The sequence below is a fragment of the Bidens hawaiensis genome, unplaced genomic scaffold (assembly GCF_021521415.1).
Source record: "Bidens hawaiensis isolate Kalapana, Puna unplaced genomic scaffold, B.hawaiensis_p1.1 tig00004733_1, whole genome shotgun sequence".
Lineage (NCBI taxonomy): Eukaryota > Viridiplantae > Streptophyta > Magnoliopsida > Asterales > Asteraceae > Bidens > Bidens hawaiensis.
The window spans coordinates 798,270-825,480 of NW_027491292.1; the positions used below are offsets into that span (position 1 = coordinate 798,270).

Sequence of the window (27,211 nt, forward strand, 5' to 3'; positions counted from 1 at the left end):
TCTAAAACTAGAAATTCGTGTATGAAAATACCTATTTTGAGAATTTTCTCAATATTCTTATACTTTCACATTATTGTTTTAACCAAATTAGTTTATTTAAAGAATTTAATATAACTTAAAAAACAAATACATTGTTAAGCAACACAATTATTAAATCTAAAGTATGATATAAAAAGAGCAGAAAGTGTTAAATTAAATAAATAGTATTTTTTTAAAATTAAGTTATAATATATATATATATATATATATATATATATATATATAATTTATTTAAGTATTATAATTAATAAAGAGTAAATTGCTTTTTCGGCCCATATGGTTCACATCCTAAAACATTTTCAGTCCAATAAGAATTTTGTTGGCAAATAAACCCCTGACGTTTAATTTGTTTGTGGTTTTGTTTATTAGGCTAACTCCATCCATTGCCTATCGTTGTGCTCTACACGTCAAAATCGTCTTTTTTTTAACCTAATGTCATGTAAGAACAAGAAATGATCGGTGTCACAATGATTTGAGAAATTCATATTACCAATAACAACATTAGGAATGTTTAGAAAAGCCACTTTGCGGGCGGTTAACAATATGAATAAACACATCACCAGCACGAGTGACCGTTTAATTGCACCAATGACAGAAAGCAACATCAGAAAGTAACTTGTGAAGCACTAAATCATATCGATCAGCACTATCCATGGCCCTCCTCCTCTTCCTTGGAAAGTGATGGAGCTAGATGGAGAGGTGATGACGGTGTAAATAAGACCGAAAGAACACCGAAGTGGTGTCTTCAATTATAGGGAGTCGGGAACAATATCCAAGGTCGACTGATTGTATCCGAGACTAGATTTGAGGGCCGAAGAGTAAAAGGAGAGAGTGAAGAGCGAGCCACTAGCACACTAAATCCATATCCAGCCACCATTGACATCCATTTGTTCTTCGCCGCCATTTCTAATTAAGTGCTAAGAACTCTTTAGTTCCAATCTATTTTAATGTGTTATCTGGCTAATCCCTAAACTATCATCTAATCATCAGAAATGATAGTTCGAATCAATCCAAAGTTCTGGCATAGACTCGAAGTTAAACAAGTTAGGTGGACTTGGTTTGTACATGCCTAAGAAGCTGAAATTTAGATTGAGCTAGCTTTAGCTTGTGCTTACCCTTAAAGTTAAATGAATCAACTCGGCTCAACTTGTTTAAGCTTAAAGAGCTAAAATTTTAGTTCGTGTTCAGCTAGTAAAATGCTCGAGCTAACTCATTTAAATTAAAGTTAATAAAACAATACTAAAAATATGTAAGCTGAATATTCAAACTAATATTAGGTGGTCTCTAATAGATTCATTAATGAACTTATTTACGAATATAACTAAGTTATAACTTATAAACGTTTAATTTTTCTTTTTCAGATAAACTTACGTTGTCTTGAGCTCGACTTGTTTATAAACTATTTGATCTCAAGCTAGAATTTTTCTCTTTTCTGACAAATCATAATTTATAAAATTTATATAACATTGAACTTCAATACAAAAAGCATTATAAACAACGGGTTAAGTTATTCTATAAAAAGAACAAAAATGAGAAGGATAAGAATGATTTGTAGTAAAAAAAAACTTTCAAAAAAATAATGAGAAATTAAAAAAAATCATAAGTAAAAAATTTAATAAAAAAATAAAAAAAATAAAACACAAAAATGTTTTCATCGTCTTCCTAGTTCTAAAAAAACAACGTTGAGCAAAAAAAACTCATTGTATCTTTATATTTATCATTGTGTTTTGCGTTTATTTTCACCATTGGTTGTGTCATTTTTCCTTGACATTGTATCTTTTTTTCTTTATATTGTGTTATATTACTCAACATTGTGTTATATTCCGTTCGACACTGTGTTATATTTTGCGATCTATTGTGTGTTTTTTTTATCATTGCGTTTTTTGTTTATTTTCGTCATTATTTTTTTTTCTCGGCATCGTATCTTTTTGTCATATTTTTAAACATGAATGATAGTGAAAACATTTTTATTTATTTATATTTTGAGTTATGATTTTTTTAATTATTTAAATGCTTTTTTTTTCACAAATCTTTCTCACACTTCTCGTTTTTATCCCGCTTTGCATTCTAACTTTTCCCAATAAACAAAATCACTAAAAATTCATCATTTACTCACTTTGTTTTTTATTTGCATGCATACATACCCATCCAACACATAACAACATATTTACATACTGCCTAGATTGGTCCCCTGCCTCCTGCAAACAAACTCCATCAACCCTTTTATCCCAATTTAATTTAATCAGTCTCAATCATCCAAACCCTCACATCATCATCATCATCATCATCATCATAATAAACAAAACACCATTATTACTCTGCTTTCACCTCAAAACAGAGCATCTCTTTAAAGCAAAACACACCCACCTTATATAGACCCTAGACTTCTGCAATGTTCTTACATTTATAGATCATTGATATCTGTGCAATTTCAGCTCTTTTGCTGTTTGAATTTGCTCTGCAAATCTACCTTAGCTTTGCTATAAACCCCCCATGGAAATAAGAGCTCTCTGTTTTAGTGTTTCTTGAATTAATCAAAATCAGTTACCAATTTGGAGTCTTTCTTGTTAAAATCAAACTGGGTTTTGTTTCTTTTGTTTCTTTTTTTTCATTTCAGTTTTTGTTACAGTTATTGCATCCAATTTCATCAATTTCACCCCCAAATTGCTCATTTTCAAGATTTTCAAGATTGTGTAAAAGCTTCAAAATTGATGATGAAATTGAGTGAAATAATTTGTGGGTATTTGATTATTGTGATGCTGGTGACTGTGGGTGTGATTGGAATGTGTGTTAATGGTGAAAATGATGAAGATGGAGTTGGTGCTCCAATGGTGAAAACAGAGCAAGAAGCTTTGTACTCTTGCAATTCAAGGGTTTGTGGGACAATGGTGGAATGGGTCGGATCTTTATCCGGATCCTTGTGGTTGGACTCCCATTCAGGTATCTTTTTACTTATTAATATATATTCTTGTTGGATTTGTTGAATTTTTTTATTTTTATTTATTATTATTTTCTTTTTTACAATTTGTGTGGAGTTTCAAGAATACTAGAAATTTGACAAATGTTGAAGAAAAGTAACTAAATCATAACTTTGGTTTTTAATCTTTACTTTTTTTGTTGCTTGGACCCACAATCATACTAGATTTATATAATTTCATATCAAAGTGAGTCAGTAAAGTTGAAAACTTGCATGGAATCTTGCAACTTAGATTGTATCTACTTTCTCATGAGTTAAAAAGAAAAAAAAAGTCAACTTTTCTGGTAGGCGTCTAACAAAACAAACGTTCAGTGAATAGTTTTGAGCGTTTAAATTAATGAACGTGAACGAAATTTTTTTTTATTTAATTAAACGAACAGACATGAACACATATCTGGTTTGTTTTTGTATGTTCTTTAATGTTTTTTTACATATTCTTTCAAAGAAGTTCAATTCAGATTTATTTATTTAATATTCTTATTTGCATTTAAAATAGGGCTAGAAACTTGAATTTAGATTGGACTAGATGGAGAAGGTTAAGTATGTAATTCTAGATATGTTGTTTTTGTGTTGTTTTGTTGCCAGCTCTTGCTAGCTTCTTGCTAGTGGAGTGTTTGGCTTGTGTTAATGAAGTTTGCAGTTCAAAAAAAAAATGTATTAAGATATATATTTGCATATTGTTATCTACTTTAGTTGGTGTTCATATGTGTTCGTTTATTCTTGTCTGTGTCCATTTTGCATATTAATATTAACGAACAAACATAAACGGACAGAAGCTTTTTCATTTTCTTAATGAACGAACATGAACAAGAAAACATGTTTTTAAGGTTTCACATCCGTTCGTTTGTCCGGTTAATGTTTTGTTCATGAACCTAGTTTCTAGTCATTTTGATGATAAGTAACATTATCCACTTGTTTTGAATCCACAGGGTGTTTCATGTGATGTTTTTGATGGATTCTGGTACGTCACCGACATAATCGTCGGCCAAATCCATGATAACTCACTACCATGTGCTCCAAATCTTGAGTTCAGACCCCAGTTTTTTAAACTTCAACACTTGAAATCACTATCAGTTTTCAACTGTGTCATCTCACCTAACCAAGGCCAGATTAGCATCCACTCGGTCAACTGGGACTCGTTTTCAAGTACACTAGAGTCGATAGAGTTTCGTTCTAACCCAGGTTTGACCGGTCAAATCCCGACCAGCTTTGGTAACCTTAAGAAGCTCCAATCCGTTGTGTTAATCGATAACGGGCTATCCGGCAGTTTGCCAGTCAGCATTGGGAGGTTGACTTTGTTAAAGAGGCTTGTTTTGTCTGGTAATATGTTTACAGGCAAAATCCCAGAAAGTTATGGTGGATTGAGTGAGTTATTAATAATGGATTTGAGTAGAAACTCATTGGGTGGGAGTTTACCATTGACTTTTGGGGGGGTTGACTTCTCTCTTGAAGTTTGACTTGAGTAAGAACCAAATTCAAGGTGAAATCCCAAGTGAGATTAGTGATTTGAAGAATTTAACTCTTTTGGATCTTAGTAACAACAAGATTTCTGGCGGGTTGACTTTTGTAAGTCATGAAATGAGTTCATTGGAAGAGTTGATTTTGTCAAACAATCCCATAAGTGGTGATCTAATGAACTTTAATTGGGAAAATGTCAACAGGCTCATGGTTTTGGATCTTTCTAACATCGGTTTGACCGGTGTGATTCCTGAGTCAATTTCAAGCTTGAAAAATTTGCGGTTTCTGGGGTTAAACGACAACAAACTGTCGGGAAATTTACCAACCACGCTAGCGGAATTGAGAAATTTGACCGCACTTTATGTCAATGGAAATAACCTCACCGGTGAGCTTACATTCCCAGTGAAATTCTATGTGAAAATGGGAAGGCGATTCGGGGTGAGGAATAACTCAAATTTATGTTTTCCAGTTGGTAAATTGTCTACTAATGTTCGCCCGTTTGGTGTGAAGCTATGTCGTTAGTAACCGTTGTGATTTCATTCCGTAGTTTACTATCCAGGAATGGAATCACGAGTTTGTTTTATGAGAAAAATACTCTTTAGGTAATAGTTATCTTGATGAATGAACGAATAGATGAATGTATGAATGCGTTTTAGTAGGCATTATGTTGTAAGAAAATATGAAAATGACTATTTTGATTTACCTTTTTGTTTAAATTGCTTACTAACAATTTTAAATTTATAACCATTTGATTGTTATAAATGATCACACGAAAGAATTACTCAATCTGAAGATGTCACATGGATATAGCATATAATAAATGGCCTTGTCTTGGTCTTAAAATCGGCATTTGGGTGATTTCGGCCTTACAATAGAACTTACACGATCGAGCAACCAATTATGGGACGTCAAGTAAACCCTAAACCGAATATGACCATGTAACCCTAGTTGATATAACTAGTTTTTAAAATGTAATGGTGATTTTACAAGTACTTGTTTTTGGATAATAATTCCAAAGAAAAGTGGCTTGAGGGAGTGCAAGGTGCATGTGAGTTTGGTATATCTGTATATGAGTGATGTTATTCTGGTCCACACCATGGACCATTCGGTTGGGTTTGCAGAAAGTGAAGGGACATATTATGTGGACCTTGTGTGGGTGGGGGGTTTATTTCTTGTGAAATTGTGAAACAAGTGCCTTTACAATCTTGTGCCATTTTCAATACCATGCCACCTTTATATAGAAAAAATCTATAATATTTATTATATATAGATGATAATCTTAGCTTTCCAAAATGAGAGACATTGTAAAACATGCTTATAACTTCTGGCCGGTAACAAGAAGAAGGAAATCATGTTCACAAGTGATAGTTGATGCAAGAATTATTAATTTAACGCGCAGTGTAACTTTAATGACGTATGTCTTACTCACTGTGAAGCTAACTTGAAAGCAAAACACCTCTTGAAAGAATTTTAAGACGTCTCCCGTCTCTCAATATCCCTCTTACCCTCTCTTAGTTCCTCCTTTTCTTCGTATGTGGTCATGAACTTTGACCTTGAGGCAATGTATTGTCCTTTACTTCTATCTTCCACGTAAGTGCCAACTCAACTATCGATGTCTCTAAAGACATTGATTGCACATGGCCTTAAAAAAACTTAGTTCTTTGACACGCATCCATAAAGGTGACTTGAGTAGCTTATTTACAGTATCATTATGCATGAATCTTTTTAAACACTGTTGTACAAATTTCTATATTTAAAGTTGCTAAATGAATATAATTTAAAGAAAAAAACGACCATCTTACATATATAATATTAAGCAATAAAGATGTAAAGTATTTTACTTGGGTAGTTTAAGTGATCATGAAAGCAGTACAAATGTTTGGTAACCGATTTTCATCCACCAATCCGGTTTATAACCTGACTCATTACACTAAAAACCGGTTTGGATCAAACAATTAGGGCCCGACCCAACTCGCCAGTTCGTGTACCGGTTCATAGTGTCATTGCCTCAAACTGGTTTGGACCAGACCTTACTCGATTAAAAAAACATGCTAAAGACAGTTTTTTTTTTCACAAACTGGTTTTCAACCCAATCCAAAAAGTCTGATTGGGCTGAACATTCTTCTCTCCAAACCGGCTGCCAGCCTATTTTGTTTACCCCAAACCGGTTTTGACCAAGAGTTGACCAACCCAATACAAAACAAAACAAAGATCTCACACTATACATTTTCAAAACATGCTAATAGTTTCCGAAAACCCAACAAAGCCTCTCTTAATTCTTCCTTTCTAATATGATACAGCAGAAAACACACACATTAGCAATATCTAGTTATAAATAAATACAAAACCCACATTTCATAGTAAAGACGTTATGGCAGACCTATAAAATGATGAACCAAAACAGCTACTACACTTCTTAAGCTATAGATATCAAAAGAGAGCCAATATCACAATAAAACTAAAAATTGCAATGAAATTACCAAATAAAGAAGCTGCAACAAACCTATGCAACGCCAAAGCAAATAACACCTCGCCTTCTTCAGCTATATAGCCTGGCAAAAGACAAACCATAACTTCAAAGTGAACAAACCAATTGTAAAACCATTGGCCCGTTTTAATATTGCTACGCTGAGAACATCATAATACGGGACCAAGGGTCTCCGATGATTGATGCGGCTTCATCATAGCAAGTTTATCATCGGTATTTGTCAATCATTGCTTGTTATGCGACTGGCACGTTGGCTCACATATATCTATTAAATCGCCATGGCAGCAACCGAGGTTGCAAGTGGAGAATCTAACACATGCTATCCCCCGATTATGCCACACCAATAAACGATATTGACATTAGTCATCATTGCCCCCTCACAAAGAATATCACTACAGACCAGCTATGTAGTCCATAAAACTTTTTGTGTTGTGGGTAAACAACTGAAGCACGACCTCATATTAGGGGTTTCTCATCATCATCATCGAGTCAAATATCATCATCATCATCATCATCATCATCATCGTACTCAGTATATCCCATCATCATCGAGTCAAATATCATTTTCCAAATGAGATCGATGTTCAAATGAAGCTTTTGTTGAGCCAATGTAACAAATTAAGCATGTCTCAATGTACACTCATCGGCATTGAACCAACAACTGAAACCAAATAAGAAGTACAAATCAGTTTCAGATACCCACCATCCTAAAATCCCCAAAACAGAAAATCTTGAAGTCATAGTAGGCAGTGTTAAAGTTATACACTGATAAAATGATACGAAGAACATCCCCAATGTATACATCAATCTGTGGTAAAGTAGTCATATGGTTCCTAAATAAAAGTCGATGACAATAGAAACCGGAGCCATCGGACAACATTGCCTGGGGTTCCCAAATGGACCCGGCAACGTCGCAATCGGAGCCACTGCGTTAAACAATCAAACCGTTCGATGACACCTGCGACATCTGCAAAACCACGGCAATCGAACCCCCGCCATCACGCCACCTAGGGATTCCAAACGTAACCCGGCAACATTGTAGACGGGAGGATCGTTACGGTGGTAGACGCCCGTCTTAAATAGAGAGATAGCGAGAGTCATCGTGAAGTTGAACGGTGGTTTTAGAAATAGAAATAGAGAACAAATATAAACCTAGCATTACACGTGTCAACTATACATGGAATGAGAGGTGCAAGTTATGCAGCCTGCATTACAACTCAGAAAAGCTTAGGAAGATGTACAACAAAAATAGTCTAGAGTACAACAGACACTGCTGAAGATTGTTGTCTTTTAATATATATAATAATTAGAAGTTAGTATCAAAGGTGGAGGAGGAAAACAGAGATAACTAGTTTTGACTCTGAGTTAATGGCCATTTTCGTCCCTGTGGTTTGCTGCTTTAGCCACTTCAGTCCAAAGTTTAAAATTTTGTCAATTTAGTCCTTATAGTTTTAAACAATAGCCAATTACGTCCTCCCGTCTAACAGCATCCAACTAGGCCGCTAGTTTAAGGGGTATTTTTGTCTTTCTCCTGTTTATTTTTAGTTAATGGTCATTTTCGTCCCTGTGGTTTGATACTTTTGTTATTTCAGTCCAAAGTTTGAAATTTTTTCAATTTTATGTTTAGTTGAATTCAGTTTTTCTTTTCTTTTTTTTTTTTTGCTACTTTTTCTACTAAGTCCATGATGGAATTCATTGGTAAAGTGGTCAGGGTAATTCCCTAAAATCGAACTATACCGAAAAAGCTAAAATCGTTTCTTTGATTAATGCATAATAGTCAGGGTTTAGAGTTAACATATCGCAGCAAACATCTGGGTCGACATCAACATCAAGAGGTCGAATATCCCGCATTTCCATGTTTGCTCAAAAAATCGATGCACTAAATCACATGTGTGTTTTTCAAATCGTGGTATTTTTCTTGAATTCGTCGAATTCAATCCCAGAGTTGTTGATTTAAACAATTCAAGAACAACGCTACGATTTTGAAGAACAAACATGCGATCTAGTGTATCGATTTCTTGAGCAAACATGAAAATGCGGGATATTCGACTTCCTAATGTTGATTTCATCCAAGATGTTTGCTACGATATGTTAATCTCCAAACCTTAACTATTATGCATTAACCAAATAAACGATTTTAGTTTTATCGGTATAGTGCGGTTTCAGGTAATTACCTTGACCACGAGGGGGGGGGTGATTTTGTTTTAGTCTATAACTCCTAAGAGCATAATCCAAGCCCAAAATCATCGAGCATCGACCAAAACAGCTCTACATTTACTCTGTCGACAACAATAATCACCCCCCTCTTATTTAGTTTTAGCCATTTCATAAACTCCCCCCCCCCCCATGGTGAAATCGATACACTAGATTGCATGTGTGTTCTTCAAATCGTGGTGTTGTTCTTGAATTCTTTAAATTGACAACAACTCTATGGTTGAATTTGACGAATTCAAGAACAATACCACGATTTGAAGAACACACATGCAATTTAGTGCATCAATTTCTTGAGCAAACCTAGAAATGCGGGATATTCGACCTCTTGATGTTGATTTTGACCCAGATGTTTGCTATGATATGTTAACTCTAAACCCTAACTATTATGCATTAATCAAAGAAACGATTTTAGCTTTTTCGGTATAGTTCAATTTTAAGGAATTACTCTGACCACTTTACCAATGAATTCCATCATGGACTTAAAAGTAGCAAAAAAAAAACAAAAAACAAAAACTGAATTCAATTAAACATAAAATTGAAAAATTTTCAAACTTTGGACTGAAATAGCAAAAGTATCAAACCACATGGACGAAAATGACCATTAACTAAAAATAAACAGGAGAAAGACAAAAATACCCCTTAAACTAACGGCCTAGTTGGATGCCGTTAGACAGGAGGACGTAATTGGCTAATGTTTAAAACTATAAGGACTAAATTGACAAAATTTCAAACTTTGGACTGAAGTGACGAAAGCAGCAAACCACAGGGACGAAAATGGCTATTAACTCTTTGACTTTTTTATTAACTTTCTTTTAATGTGCTCTTAATTTAAAAAACCAAAAAAAACATTATAAAATCAAACGTTTTTTCTCCTTATCATGGGTATGGTATTACTATATTAGTACATTTGATTTAAGTTTATTGAACTTATAAGTGCATATAAGATTTTCAAATATGAGATAATTAAATCTTAAGATATTTATTTGGATATACATCACAAACTAAACATAAACACGAAGGCAATAAAAAATAATATGAGATTTAATATGGTTAGGTCAAAATTGGTCTATGTCAACGAGTGACAACTAGGTATTATTTATTAAGTGACAAATGATTAGAAGTACATAACATCATATATATATAGAATAGTATAAGATTTGTATCTTACTAAACAAGAAATCTCAATTGAATTGGGCCGCTGCCAGCACCCGTCTCCTTTTTTAACTTCATATAATAAAACGGGCCAAACAAGGCCTACGAATCCAACATAATATAAATGTTTATTAATGTTCCGATCAGGCCCGGCCCAGGGCGACGGACCCAGACAACTTTTAAAACGGCCCAAGAGACCCATAATTGTTAAAATATATATATATATATATATATATATATATATATATATATATATATATATATATATATATATATAGTTTTGTTTTAACACAAAAGCCCACATAATGACTATTTAGTTGGATGGAAAGTTTTCTAGACTATGGAAACAAAGGTCATGGGTTCAATTCCTACAACTTATATTTTTTTAATAGAAAAAAACTTTCATTTGTTTCATATGAATCATTTTAGTAATATGTTTATTATTCGTTTGTTTGTTTCGGGTTTTTGAAAGATAATCTTATTGGTAAAATTATCAAATTATCTATTACATAATTGAGAAGTCGATTTTAGAGGCCCGTATTTTTGCTCGTCCCAGGTCCCCAAATTTTAAGGGGTTCTCATAGACGGCCCTGGTTCCGATGCACATTATCGAGCCATCACAATGAACCGAACACATGTAGATATCAATTTTTGTCATATATTGACTTTATTTTATGGGTTTTCTCAATTGGTTATGGTTTATGTGCCAGTAGAGGCGTACAAAATACTCGGTTCTGGACCCGAACTGATGTACCTGACCCGTAACCGGTTCTTCTCCGTACCCGACCCGTGGGTACGACCTGGTATAGTAGTTCTCCCAGAGCCGTACTCGGAACCGAAAATACCTGGTCAAAACCCTACTCTACCCTACCCTACCCAAAAAAAACTTGGTCAAATACCTACTATACTCGAAACCAGTTTCTACTAGACCCGGTTTTGACTTTCGTTTCGTTAACCATACCTGAAACCGGTTCTTACCCGGTTCTGGTTCCGGAAAATACCCGGTTTGTTCACCTCTATATCCTAGGTAACAAGCTGAACCGATACCAAGTGAATTCCCAGCCCGTCCCTGCCATAGCGCGTGTGGACAATTTCACTAGTTTATAGAATGGAGCAAAATGATAAGTCGGCTTGTTTTATTTTGCTGTGGGCTAGACTACTAATTGGGTCATACGAATAGTGAAATACAATTAACGGGCCTTCCTAATTTACCAGGGTGGAACGGTCGGTATTACAATTTACACACATATGACCAAAACTGCTTTCAACATGTTGGGGTTTATATGAACCATTCAGTGAGCTTGATTTATCAAATACAGGATGGGCCTGAGTTGGTTTGTCATAAACTGATTGGGATGGCCGAGTTCAGCCGTTTTTTAGTGGCGAATATTATTTTACTTTACTAACTTCTAAATTACATCAAATCAAACATAAGCCATTCTTTGCCTCATATACAAACTTGAAACTCTACCGTCTATAGTAAGGGTGCAAACGTATAGAAAAAGATAATTATATTTTTGATAGTTTTCTTATTTACATTTGCTTCTTGTATTTATACCTTTTGGGTATCTTTTGTTTTGAAGTATGAAGAAGAAATAATTGAATCGAATTCTTTATGGTATCAGAGCGGGTATCCTACCGCTCAAACGAAACCGAAACCCTAAACCGCCGCAGCCGCTGCTCAACACAACCTGACACCGAGAACAGTCGTCGCTGCTAGAAGAACCGCTCAACACCCAACCTACCCTAACGTTTATAGATCTGCCTCCAGCCTCATCCTTCCAACTCCGACGCCAGTCACAACCACAACTGGAAAAACCGCCGCCGTTCACGAACAACTCCGTCACCGGACTACCCGCTACCCGACGATACTTCACCTGTCGTGACCATCAACCACCGCAGCAGAAAAACCCCATCACCATTGTTTGTTTGTTGTGTCTTTAGAGAGAGAAAGACAATATGATTTAAAAAAGAAAGGAAAAGCAAAAGAGGGAGTAGAAAGGTGTGTTGGGGACGGAGGAAATTTGTCTTCAACAGTAGAGAGAGAAAGAGTAAAAGAAAAAAAAAGGAGTTGATTTATCATTTACACAGAAAAGTACTTTAGTTTAAAAAAAAAGGAAAAAGGTCAAGAGTAGTTGAAGGCGTGCTTAATCACAAGAAGCAACATGGATCACAAAGAAGCTGAGAAGAGCCCTATTCCATGTTTAAACAACGAACAATACCAACAATTTCTTAGAGTCTTTGCTACTAGAGATGCTTCGGTTAAAAAGAAAGTCCCATCCATCGTCAACATGGAAGGTAAATTTGACACTAGTAACAAGTGGATTGTGGATTCGGGTGCTACCGATCACATAACTCACAGGCTTGATTGGTTTAATAATGATCTGAAAAACACATGTGAGTTGCCCGTTACTATACCCGATGGTTCATCTGTTCCGGTGAAAGAAAGAGGGTCATGCGTCCTACCAAATGGAATACAAATTAATAATGTTTTACACGTCCCAACGTTTAATTGCAATCTTCTATCTATCAGTCGTTTGGCAAATGATTTACAGTGTGCTGTAACGTTTTTCCCACAATTTTGTGTTATGCACTCTTTGAACTCGAGGAGATTGATTGGAGTGGGTAAATGCAAGCAAGGACTCTATCAAATGAGCATGGTGGGAGGTGAGAGAAAAGCAATGTCAGCTGTTGGTGATTTATGGCATAAGCGTCTTGGACATGCGTCGCATTGAAAACTTTGTGTTTTGGATTTTGTTAAAAATGACTCTTCAGGAACAAACGGTACGTTTTGCGATTCTTGCACTAGGGCTAAATTTACCAGATTACCTTTTCCAATAAGTTCAATAAAAACCCAAAGTTGTTTTGAGCTTTTACATTGTGATATTTGGGGAAGGTATAGAACTCCTTCACTCACAGATGCCAACTATTTTTTAACCATAGTTGATGATTTTAGTCGGTCTGTGTGGGTGTTCCTTTTAAAACACAAGTCAAAAGCAAGTGATTGTTTAATTGGTTTCCTCAAAATGGTTAATACACAGTTTGATAAAATTGTCAAGAGAATTAGAAGTGACAATGGAGGTGAATTTATCGCGAACAAAATGTGAAATTTTTACACCGAGCATGGTATTCTTCTGAAGACCACTTATCCACATACTCCGCAACAAAATGGAGTGGTGGAGCGTAAACACCGTCATCTCCTTGAAATAGCAAGGGCTTTGAAATCTGAAGCTAAGTTGCCGACACGTTTTTGGGGAGAATGCATCATGACGGCAGCCTACATTATAAACCGAATTCCTTTAGAAGTCACTGAAAATAAGACTCCTTAAGAGATCGTCTATGGACAAAAACCTGATTATGCAGGTTTAAAGGTTTTTGGGTGCCTTGCGTATTTTCGAAACACTGAAACGAGGGGTGACAAGTTTGAGGAACAGGGGAGGCCGGGAATATATTTGGGTTATCCACCGGGTACCAAGGGTTACAAGATTTTTGATCTGAAGAATGAAAAGATAATAGTATCTAGGGACGTGAAGTTTGTTGAAAACACATTTCCTCATGATTCACACATTGACCAAGAGAAAGATGAAGAACCAGAAATTTTTGATTTTCCAATATGGTATTATGATGATCAAAATCCACATGAAAACAAGAGCAATATACATGCAGAAAATGAGTCGGAAGCCGAAAGCCCAACAATGATGTGTACGAGAATATGCACGATGGTGATGTTGTCATGCAAAATGATACAACCAATGGCAACTTACCACAAAACGAAAGGTCGGCCAAAGTGGCAGAACCCATGACCCAAGTTGAAACAGAACATGAAGAGCTTACCAGAGAAAAACGAATTAGAACTCGTCCTGCTCGACTTAATGATTATGTTGTGAATCTCCCACCATCTATTGATCAAGCTTCACCCGAGTCCAGTCAAAAACCCTCGACGATATACCCTATTTCCAATTTTATTTCTTATGATAAATTTTCTGATTTGCATAAAGCTTTTTTAACGACCATCACTTTAAATGATGAGCCGAAGACTTTTAAGCAAGCTGTTTAGAATGAAAATTGGAGAGAAGCAATGAAGAAAGAAATACAAGCACTTGAGACTAATGGCACGTGGACCCTTGAGGATCTACCAGAGGGAAAACGAGCCATAGATTCAAAATGGGTGTACAAATTAAAATACAAGCCAAACGGAGAGATAGAAAGATACAAAGAAATGTTAGGGGCAAAGGGTTTTACTCAAATTGAGGGACTTGACTTCCATGACACCTTTTCCCCAGTAGCGAAACTTGTCACTGTGCGTACACTCTTGGCAGTTGCCATAAAGAAAAACTGATTCATCAGTTGGTTGTCAATAATGCATTTTTGCATGGTGATTTGGACGAAGAAATTTACATGAAGATCCCACAAGGTTTTGACATAGGGAAAGAAACAAAGGTTTGCAAGCTGAAGAAATCTCTATCGGTTGAAACAGGCATCCAGGAACTGGTATCAAAAGTTTACATCTGCTTTGCATGAGTTTGGATTTGAACAATCTAAACCCGATCACTCACTTTTTATATATAAAACAGCCAGTACATTTGTCGCGGCTCTTATTTATGTAGATGATGTTATCATAGTAGGTAACAACTCAAAGAAAATTGAAGAAACAAAGAGTTTTCTAGATAGAAAATTCAGCATCAAAGATCTTGGTGTTCTGAAATATTTTCTAGGAATTGAAGTAGCACGGACAAAAGATGGTCTTGTCCTCAGTCAAAGAAAATATGTGATGGACATTTTGAAAGATAGTGGCATGTTGGGTTGTAAACCAAGTGCCTTTCCTATGGAATAGAGCACCAAACTTAGTAAGGACGATGAAGAAGTGCCAGTTGATGCTGGCAAGTATAGACGATTAGTGGGTCGGCTTCTCTATTTACAAGCTACTAGACCCGACATTACGTATTCTGTCAACATTCTTAGTCAGTTCATGGCTGATCCTCGACAGAATCACATAGAAGCAGCTATAAGAGTTCTCAAATACTTGAAGTCCACTCCTGGTCAAGGTATTTTACTTCCAAAGAGTGGTGGGGTGAATCTCATTGGGTATACCGATTCAGATTGGCTTGGGTGTCAAGATACAAGACGATCATGAACCAGTTATGTTTTACTTCTAGGAGGCGCTCCTATTTCTTAGAAATCGAAAAGGCAATCTGTTGTATCCAGGTCTTCCGCTAAAGCTGAATATCGAGCTATGGCATCGACAGTCAGTGAAGTTTTATGGGTTCGATGGCTCTTGAAACATTTAGATGTCACCCAGACCAGCCCGACACAATTATTTTGTGATAATGTAGCTGTCAAACACATAGCAAATAATCCAATGTTTCATGAACGCACAAAACATGTCGAAATGGATTGCTATTTCGTCAGAGAACGCGTTGAGTCGAAGGATATTGAGCCGTTACACATTAATACTAAGGAACAGATTGCTGACTTGTTCACATAAGCTCTTGTGCTAGACAGTTGCAGTTTCTACTAGACAAGTTGGGCATTTGTGATCTCCATGCTCCAACTTGCGGGGGAGTATAGAAAAAGATAATTATATTTTTGATAGTTTTCTTTATTTACATTTGGTTCTTGTATTTATACCTTTTGGGTATCTTTTGTTTTGAAGTATGAAGAAGAAATAATTGAATCGAATTCTTTAAAACGAGCCGAGCTAACCGCGAGCTATTCGAGATTGGCCTGTTAAAATTTAAAAAGCTCGCGAGCTTAAACGAGGCTGCCGTTTATATAATTTTTTAAAATATATATTTAATAACCATTAGTTAATATATATAATAATGAAAAAATAAATAAAAATAACTAAATAATATATATTATTTTATACATAATAAAATAATAAAAAAATATATAAAAATAATTAATATTATAAAAAAAATAAATGATATGTATTAAACGAGCCAAGCCCGAGCCAAGCTCGAGCTTGAAAATCTACTCATGAGTCGAGCTCGAGCTTTGAAAATAGAGCTCGAAACTAGCCGAGCTCAAGCTATGTGTAAGTCAAATGAGCCGATCGGGCTCGGCTCACCCCTACCATCTAGGCCTTACAATGGCCCGAGATTCACCCATTTAAAACGAAATTTTAAGTTTTCTTTCTTTTAAAAATGTTTATATCAATAAATAAGGTCTTGAATTTAGTACATAAAACTACGGATTTTCTAGGGACGCCACCCTTTTTTTCTAAAACAACCGACCAATACGTCGCGTATAGGGCTATACACGGCATATTAGTGGGTTTTCTAGAAAAACCCACCAAATTTGTCTTACTGTGTTTTTTTTTCCTTGTTTTTTCTTTGTTTTCTTTTCTTTTATTATTATTATTTTTATTTATCATTATTATTAATATTTATTATTATTAATATTATTTATTTATTTACTATTTATTATTATTGTTAGAGATTTGAAATTTGGCAAAGGGCGTTTAGTTGCAGGGTTTATTTGAAAAAATTGATATTGCCAAACGAACTTTCAATATGTATGTGTGTGTACATGAGCATTGATGATCAAAATAAAAATAAGGATATTAATAATTTATTATACTATTATAACAACTTACCTTAGCATATTGAATTACTGACTTAATGCTCTTAAGCTTTTTATGAGGCCGTCTCTTTATGTTAAGCTCCCTGCATCTTTTCTTAAACATTGTCAAACCAACATTCAATTTCTTGGCTGCTTTTGTTATCGGCATCTCGAAACTCCTCTCAATTTCTTCAAACTCAACTGTCTTGACCGTCACCCACCACCACCAACCATAGTTGTCTTCACTTCAACACATATCCATTGTCACTAAGCAATGGTAAGTGACCATCATCCCAACAATCCGACAAGCTTAAATATTCATCGATAAGGTCAAAATATGGAAACCCAAAATTTTTGTCTTGTTTAAGTGGTGAGTACACTCGGTTCATATCGAGTAAGTTAAAAAATTCCATGTAAAGTTGTGTGTCATTTTGTTTTTTTATGTTTTTAATGATAAATTGATAAAATAAATTCATTGATTTTTTTCATATTATATTAATAAAATAATAAATTGTTTTTAATATTAATAAATAATTACATCTCGTATTCAGATCCATGCAACGATTGTCGACAGTTGTATTATCGGAGACTGATATAGGATCTTCCACCAGTATGCGAAGTCCATCCCCATATATGTCCTATAAAGACTCTTAAACTTTTTCTTTATATTCTCGGATATGAATTTGCCACCTACATAAATTTTTGGTGGCATTAGGGAAGACTGCGTCGCAGGAGTTCATGAGGGTTTGGTCCGCGTCAGTCAGTATCACGCGTGGCTCCATACAATCATCGAGCATTTCTTTAAGTTTCTCGAGAGCCCAGGTGAAGTTCCTCTGCCGTTCCCTGATCAAAAACGCGTGGGCGATATAAAACGACTTTGATGTCGACATCACACCGATAAATTAAAACAACGGCCAGTTGTACATGTTGGTGTTGTGCGTCGTGTCAATCAACAATACCCCGGGGAACGCATGCCATGTCTTATGCGACTTATTATGATGGAAGAAAATATCATCCGTCCTGTCGTTGGTTGCATTCTCCCGGGTATAGTATGCGTAACCGTTGGCACGGAGAAAGTTTTCCGGCATCCTCATCATCGTCATTTAGGTTTACCCCAGCATGCTCGTTTCGCCCGTGGCACGATGAAGACTGAGTTTCGTAAAACGGATCATTTACTACTGGTATCGGGTACGATGAAGAAGACCGGCCTCCATAATCCGACCCGACAGCAGGTGACTGGTACGACGGCTGACTATCGTAAACACCAGGTAACTGACCTTCATAATCCGACACGAAATGCTCCTAACATATATAAGTTAGAAATTAAACAACTGTATTAATAAATAATAGTAATAATATTTTAATACTAATAATAATATAAAAAAGTAATATTTTAATAATAATCATAATATTAAAATAATAATAATAATATAGTAATATATTTAAAATAATAATATTTAAATAATAAAAAATAATATTTTAATAATAATCATAGTATTCATAATAATAATAATATACTAATAATGCAATAATAATATTTTAATAACAATAACATATTTAGTAATGATATTAATATTTAATAATAATACTAGTAACACTGTAATAAAAAAATTAACAATAACGGTAATAGTACGGGAAACCTAGTTCAAATTTGGTAGAGCCGGCGAGCTAGGGTTACCATAAAACTGTTCAGGCTGAATATAATAACCGATTTGCTCATAATAAAACGTAATATAGCATGTCTTAGTTAAAAATACAACTAACAACTTTATACTAAATAAATATATATATAACGAAACCTGGTTCAAATTTCATAAGCCCGACGAGCTAGCCAGACCGTAAGGTTGTTTAGGCCGAATATTATAGCCGACATACTCATAACAAAGTGTAATGTAACTTGTCTTAGTTAAAAGCAAAAAACAACTTCATACTAAATAATATAAAACGAAACCTGATTCAAGTCCGGTAACCACGGCGTGCTGGGCTGATCATTAACGGTATAACCTGGCTCCTCCTCGTTCGACTCTGGAAATAAATGGTTGAATATGACATTGTGTGTATGTATTATCAAAACTTGTGTTGTTGTGTATGTGAGATTGATGAATTTGTCGATCGGGAGGCATGTATATATAATAAAAAAAGAGAATGAATTTGACGACCGGAGGCATGTATATATAATAAAAAAGAGAAAGAAAGGAGAGGGAGGTCGGGCTCCAATAATTCAAAAGCATCAATACGTCGCGTATAGGTCTATACGCGGCGTATTAGACTACGATTTGACAACCTAGTCCAGCTCTATGCAGGCTAGGGTGTCAAATCTCCTAATACGTCGCGTATAGCCCTATAAGCAGCGTATTAGAGGATGTTGGGGTGTCCCAGCTAGGGATGAGCTCGGGATGGTGCCGGTATCGATCTGGAAAATCCTAATCCTGAAATTTGGAAATAGTTGGTAACGGTACCAATACCGAAATGTTCGGTTCGGTACCGGTATTTTGTGAAAAAATCAGGAAATACCGGTACCGTACCAATACCGAAAACTCAAAACTTGGTACCGATTCAATACCGACGGTACCAAATTGATACCGAATTCGATACCGATACCAATCGATACTCGTACCAAAAACGCTCATCCCTAGTCCCACCATAACCCTAAAACTAACCCATATCTTGAATTTTAGTTGGACAAGTAATTTATTATGATATGATATGATATGATATGATTGATAGAAAATAAGCACAACTTCATAGACCTAGAATATTATTATTCAATAAAACAAGTCAATATTAATAGTTAGGTTGATGGTTGATTGATTCTCCCCATTGGGCTGCTGGCTGGCCCAAACCACCGGCTCGGTCGGCGATGGACCCACACATTAAACAAATCTAACCTTGTTGGTAAGAATCAAACCATTTGCGGCCTTCTTCAACCCTTTTACACCACCGGCATCCAACCGTTTACTTTTACATTTTACACAACACAATTTTGGCTTCGAGCTATTCAATTCTAGTATCATTTTGAATTCAAACATGAACGACAAGTGCACATGCCATTTTTCACAAGTACCATAAACTGTCTTAGGTTTGGTTTTACACACAAATAATAAAGGTACAAGAAGCTTCTATTGTACCTGCAAGAAGTGACAAGGTCACGAGGCCATGAAAAGAAGAATTTTGTAGCCATGTTTTACTAATTCCAAATTAATTTTCTAGAATGCAATATAAAAAGGAAAAAATATATAACACTCGGACAAGACTTGTCAAAAAAGCTAATCTCTAGAAACTCAATAAATTCAAAAAAAAAAAGAAAAGAAAGAAAGAAAAACAAGAAAACAAAAAAACAAACTTTAAAATGATGTGAAAAAGATAATTCATAGAGTTGGATCTAATTTATATGAGATTTTAAATGCAGAAGGTACGAATTCAAGAAAAAAAAATGGACACGGTGGTATTTTGTAATGACCATTATACGTTTAAAATGTCACATAATTATTATTACTCTATTTATATTTTGTTGGAACGTAATAATAATAATTTACAACAAAATAAAGTAGAGTAATAGTAATTACTTTACTCGTATAGCGTGGCCTAATTATTATTACTCCCTTTTTTGTTATAGCGTACAGAGTAATTGCAGTATTGTCATTTGTCACAGTGCGTTATTTTTTTTAATACTTCGTATTTTTTTACAATTTTTTGATGTGTACGTTACGTATTTCATAATTGAAAATCATATACTTCACAAATATATTATTTATGCGGGCTTCAAAGAAATTCACTACAATGATGTGTTTAGAATCAAATATATAAATGTATAATGTCACATTAAAAGTTGGGTAAGATATAAGAATAGTCTACTTTGACACTTGTAGACAGACAACAGGAGTGACATCTATTAGAATTTCTTTTTTTTTCTTTTTTTGCCTTATCTTGTATTTGAGACTACATATACATCAAATGTATGGCAAGCACGTCCTTAAATGGTAACTTAGACAAATGAGATAAATAATGAGAATATAGCATGCAAATTAAAGAAATATGTGTATTGTTGGAAACAACCGCCTATATAATTAAGGTTTTATAATTTTTACTATCTTATTTATAAACTAGATTTGATCCCCCGTATTACGGGAGTTGTTTTACATTATTCGTTTTTAATATATATATATATATATGTAAGTATATTTGGATTTTAATTTTATTTATTGTAAGAAAGTTAATAATTAATATACTTGAGGTTTGATGATAACATGTTTCACAAATAAATAATATGTTATAATCCAGTTTAAAAGCTATATGGGTTTGGTGATACCTATTACCCATTTATTTTCTTTATTATAAAATTATTTCTTAATTATAAATAATATCTTTTTAAATAAAATAGCATATTAATTTTTAGTATATCCCTATTTTATAGGATTTTCATATCAAATATTTGATGAGATTAATTTTTAATATAATGAGATGCTATAACCCGTTTAAGAGCTATCTGAGTTTGGTGAGACATTTACCTGTGAATTCGGGTCAAATTTGTGAGAAGCCTTCATTTACAAATAAAACAATCTGATGGCTTGAGAGAATGGTTGTTTTACATTTCTCGTTTTTTAATATTTATTTTTTGGATTTTAATTTTCTTTATTGTAAGAAAGTTAATAATATACTTAAGGTTTGATAATAAAAGGGTTTCATAAATAAATGATATGTTATAACCCATTTAAAAGCTATCTGGATTTGGTGACCCATGACCCGGTTATGTTTTTTACTATAAAATCGTTTATTAATTATAAATAATATCTTTTTCTTTTTAAATTGGATATTAAATTCTAGTATATCCCTATTTTATAGGATTTTCATATCAAATAATTGATAAGATTAATTTTTAATTTAATGAAATGTTATAACCCGTTTAAGAGCTATCTGGTTTTGGTAAGACTCATACCCATGAATTTGGGTGGGTTAAATCAATGAGATGCCTCCATTTAAAAATCAAGCAATCTGGTGGCTTACATAAAAGAGGGGAACGACCGCATCACGACACGTAGGATTTTAGGGTTTTCATTTATATATGTTATAGATAGTTTTCTTCATAATTTATCTGGCATGTGTATTTCTTATTGTTTGAACCAATGTGGATAAAAAAAAATAAATGAAACCAACATGTCTCCAATTATCTCAATAAGGTTGATATAGCATTGGGGATTTAAGGAAAGGGAAAAGAATTGTGTTGCTTATGTTTTAAGCTATGTGTAGTGGGGACTGGCGGCTACAAATTGATGATTTTTTACATGTGGTACTCAGTTAGTAAATGGAAGATTTTTGTTTTAGTGGTGTAATGGTGTTGTAGCGCATATATATATATATATATATATATATATATATATATATATATATATATATATCAGGGTTAGGTTAGAATAAAAACCCACTTTAGTTTTGAAAACTAAAGAAACACATTCTCAACCACATGTTTCTAATTAAAAATTAAATCTTGTAGTCCACAATTAAAGTTAATATAAAAATATAAAAGTTAATTTACATTTTCTCTCTCCTGAAAACATATATAAAAATTAGTAAAAAAATAGCAAAACATTTTTTTTATGTTTTCGATGTTTTGTATTAAATGTGACAATATATATTACATGTAACAAAAAAACGATGTTACATAAGGTTTTCACAACTCAAGTGGGTTTTCATTCTATACTTTATATATATATATATATATAGGATCAGGATAATGTGAGAACATTTTGGGAATTGAAAACTATGAGAATCATTTTGGACCACAAAAAAAATAAAAATAAAAAAAAAGTAAAAAAACTAAAGTTCTTATTTATCATCCCGGTTTCTAAAAAAAATCTTGGTTTAGTTAAATTATACATATATATACACATATGTTTTTTTGCTATACACATATGTATAATTTAAGGTAAATGATAATATACATATGTATACATTACGTAACTAGAGATTAAATGAAAGTATACATATGTGTATAGGTATAATACGAATTAAAAAGAAAAAAAATCGGTTTTTTTAATCAAACCGGAATGAAATATAAGAATTTTGGTTTTTTTTACTTTTTAAAATTTTTGCTTTTTTTTGTGTTATAATTTTTAAAATATTTTTTCAGAGGTTTTTTTAGTATTCCAAAATGGTTCTCAAAGTTTTCAATTTGCCAATGGTATATATATATATATATATATATATATATATATATATATATATGAGAATGTTAAAATAAAAACCCACTTGAGTTATGAAAACTCTAGAAACTCATTCTCAACCAAATATTTTTAATTAAAGTTTAAATCTTGTGGTCCACAATTAAAGTGAATAAAAAATGTAAATATAAATATAACTTTTTCTCTCTCCTGAAAACATATCTAAAAATTAGTAAAAAAATGTTAAAAAATAACAAAACAATTTTTTTTTAGTTTTTGTATTAAATGTTACAACATATATTACGTGTGTAAAAAAAACAAAAAAATTGATGTTACATAGGATTTTCACAACTCAAATGGGTTTTCATTATATAATTCCCATATATATATATATATATATATATATATATGGGAGGGATATTTTGAGAACTACGTTTAGTTTTAAGAACTTAAGAACTTAATTTTGGCCACACATTCAATTAAATGGATTAGAATATGTGGTTGAGAGTAAATCTGACAAAAAAGTCAAAGTAGGAGAGAGAATAAATATGTAACTGATTATACTAATTTTTACGTCCATTACACATGTGTAAAAGGTCGACTCAGTGTGTAAAAAATTCTGTAATTTTTTTATGTGTATGTAATCTATATATAGTACGCATGTGTAAAAAAAATAGAAAAAAAATCATTACACTGAGTTCTTCTCGAGTTCTTAAAACTCAAAGGGGTTCTCATTTGAAATATTCCCACATATATATATATATATATATATATATATATATATATATATATATATCACACACACATACTAATATAATAGTATAAATCCAAAACACATCCGGCGACAACCCCCCCCCCCCCTTGTCGCCCTCTTATTGTTCGGAGGGGGGAGGGGTGTTCCTCCAACTTGTCAGCCCATATCGCTAGGTTTTGACAGCCACTACACATACCCTTAAATCAATGTTGTTACTCATTAAATTCTATTACATTACATTGATAAGTACGGTGAAAACTGATGACATAACTATTAGATTTAGGTAGTGTTTGGTATGAAAGAATGGAGAATATGATGAATTATTCCAATAGAATGAATTAAAACATATTTGGTTGTCATATGGTAATAAAATGAGCTATTTCTTAAAGACCGAAACTCTTTTCAATTATAAGATTCTCATTCCTTTAAGAAAGGGTACTTTTTTTTCATTCTTTTAAGGAATGAAATGATCCAACAACAACAACAATAATAATAATAATAACTATTATTATTATTATAATTATTGTCATATTATGAATATTATTATAGTATCTTATTATTATAAATATCATTATTGATTTGTATGTTATAATATAACTAATATTACTATTGTTATTATTATTATTATATTTAAATTTAGCGAGTTAACATTTCATAACGCGCATACGTGATTTAACGTTTTTATGATTATTTTTATTTGATTAAATAATCTCGTTGTAACGTGCGGGTTTTAAAAACTAGTTATTATGAATATTCATATTATCTTTTAATTATTATTATTATTTTCTACTCATAATAATATTTAGTAAATAATAATAATGATAAATATTACTGGTTTATATTATTAGTAAATAATAATATTATTATTATTAACAAGAATAATATTTACTACTAATAATATAAATTGAAGAATCATTTCATTCCTACATGATAACCAAATATGACAATGAAATGTAATGATTCATTTCATTGCTTTGTCCATTCCATTACCACATCCATTTCATTCCCTTATTCATTCCATTACCTCATACCAAACATACCCTTAGTTAACTTGAACATGCAAGTGAAAATGGCTACATGATGATAGAGCTATTATTCTAACACATTATACCTGACCCAATGTTGTAGTTTCAATTCACAAGCTTTCTGATTCATAAGGCTAAGAGATATACACTATCAACACCATTTGTCTCACTCGTCACATCTGCGTCACATCAGCTTTTCCCTATCACTCAACATCACCCCCTCAACACCCTTCAACATAGGTTATACATCACTTGCCTCATTCTCCATTTTCTATTTTTTTTAATTTTAATACAACTTATATATATATATATAATTCAAACATTAATAACTAAATTAAAACTTAAACATTGGAAATAAAATTTTGAAATAAACTAAAACTAAAAAAAATATCTAGTCTCCACTGTCAGAGGAGGCAATAGAGACCATATGTGTTCAAGTCCGAACGCAGTGCGTCATGCGTATCTTAAGAATGGTTAAATAGGTTGAAATGATATTGTTTTGGTTAAATGGGTTTGTATAAAATGGTTTGAAAATGATTGAAATAATATGTATGTATTAATAATATAAAAAAATCAATTTATTTTAATTTGGCCGTTCCCAACGGCCGAAAGAGGAGCAAATGACGAGACTGACGATTGTCAGTGGGGTGCGGTCACACGTGAGGGGAAGAAGTGCGGGGCGGTGTTCCAGGGTCTCACTCAAGGAGCGGGCCAGCCATATCAGCTTCCACGTCGGACCCCTCATTGGTGTGAGTGGTGTATACCGGCCGGTCTAAGTAATGTAATGTTTATCGGAAAGCTATTAGTAAGTTCCTTGACTACTTTAAAAACACCAAAAATGCATTGGAGTCATTTTCTAGTGCCCTTCAAAGGGTTCATTTATGTTAGTTGAATAACTAGTGGTAATGATTGTAAGCCTACAAGTTACTTAATTTTTAAGATGTGATGTTGTTTGGGGTACAAAGAAAAAATATCCGTAGCAAATTCCTATAAATATTGAGTTTTAAATCTTATGACACTCAAGAAATAATTTGAACGGGCAAGAATCGTCTCCTCGGTTTCAAAGTGACCATTATTGGCATGTTGATTTCAACTGACATTAGTGTATCAAACCTGTCTTTGGCATATTACTGGGCACCCAAAGAACAAGGGGGTCCTCTATTTTGTTTTGTCATTCTTTTCGAGTCATATCTTAATGTCTTCGATAAGCTCTGTTTCTACTTGTCAATTTCCCTAGTGATGGCCAAGGATGTGAAGATATGTTGGACTTGCAAGTCTTCACAACATCGTTTAATGGGGTTCTTGACGAACTTCTTTCAATTGTCATTGACAAAGAATACTGGGAGACTGAAACAAAAACTATGCTTTCCCATTTGAACTTCTTGACTTTTTGCCCAAAGATGGTTGCTAAAGGTTCTGCCTCTACTCACTTTGTGAAGTAGCTGATGGCTATAGACTTGCCCGTCAACCTTTGGGAATGTGCCTACTATGTCTAGGGGCCACTTGTAAAGTATCCAGGTTGCAGTTAGCTGAACCATGTTAGTCTTCATTTTATGGCTCGTCGGGGCATGCATCTAACAACTCTCACATTAAGTAAAGAAAGAACAGATAGAAGCAACAGTGACCAATTGTGGACTAGTGTCTTGATTGAGGGTTGTCATAAAGTTCTTTCACTATAGACTACAATATGGGTTTCAATTTGTTTCTCTTAAAGCAATTTCAAAACTTATATAAAAAAAACCCCAACTAATTACTCCACCCTTTATGGAGCATTTTTGGTATTCTCTCGAGCACCACTTTACACACTTTCATCATGACTCCCCATCAGCGTACGCTTGACCTAATTGTTATGGATGTAGGTTGAGAGAAACGAGAAGACAAAGGAAAGCGAGAGATTCTAGGTTTGTTTCCCAATAAGGGTGGCCGGAGTTGCCTACTGATAGTCGTGGATGGTACAAAAAAGGAGTTGGTGAAGAAGGGCTTTCTATTTAAAAAAAACTAATAATATATATATATATATATATATATATATATATATATATATATATATATATATATATATGGGAAAGTTAACGTACAAATGAAAATAACGTGCTAAACGTGAGAATCGAGTAGAGTAATTATATATATAAGTAGAGCATTTATGCAATTATATCATAGAGTAATTACGTAATTACTCTATGATGTAATTGCATAATTACTCTACTTGATTTTCATGTTTAGCACGTTAATTTCATTTGTATTTGATCCAAACTCTCTCTCTCTCTATATATATATATATATAATTACCATATAATCAGGATTTGCAGGTTTTTCACGTAGCAGGCTATCAATTATGTTGTACTGAAACAAAATATTAGTATTAATATAAGTACACACGCT

General features: G+C 33.5%; 1 pseudogene across 1 annotated transcript; it reads left to right on the top strand.

The window, feature by feature from the left end:
• Nucleotides 1-2,612: 2,612 nt before the first annotated feature.
• Nucleotides 2,613-5,045, top strand: LOC143627749 (uncharacterized; annotated as a pseudogene). The gene is made up of 2 exons (XR_013152636.1): nt 2,613-2,979; nt 3,946-5,045. The product of XR_013152636.1 is annotated as an uncharacterized LOC143627749 (transcript).
• Nucleotides 5,046-27,211: the final 22,166 nt, after the last annotated feature.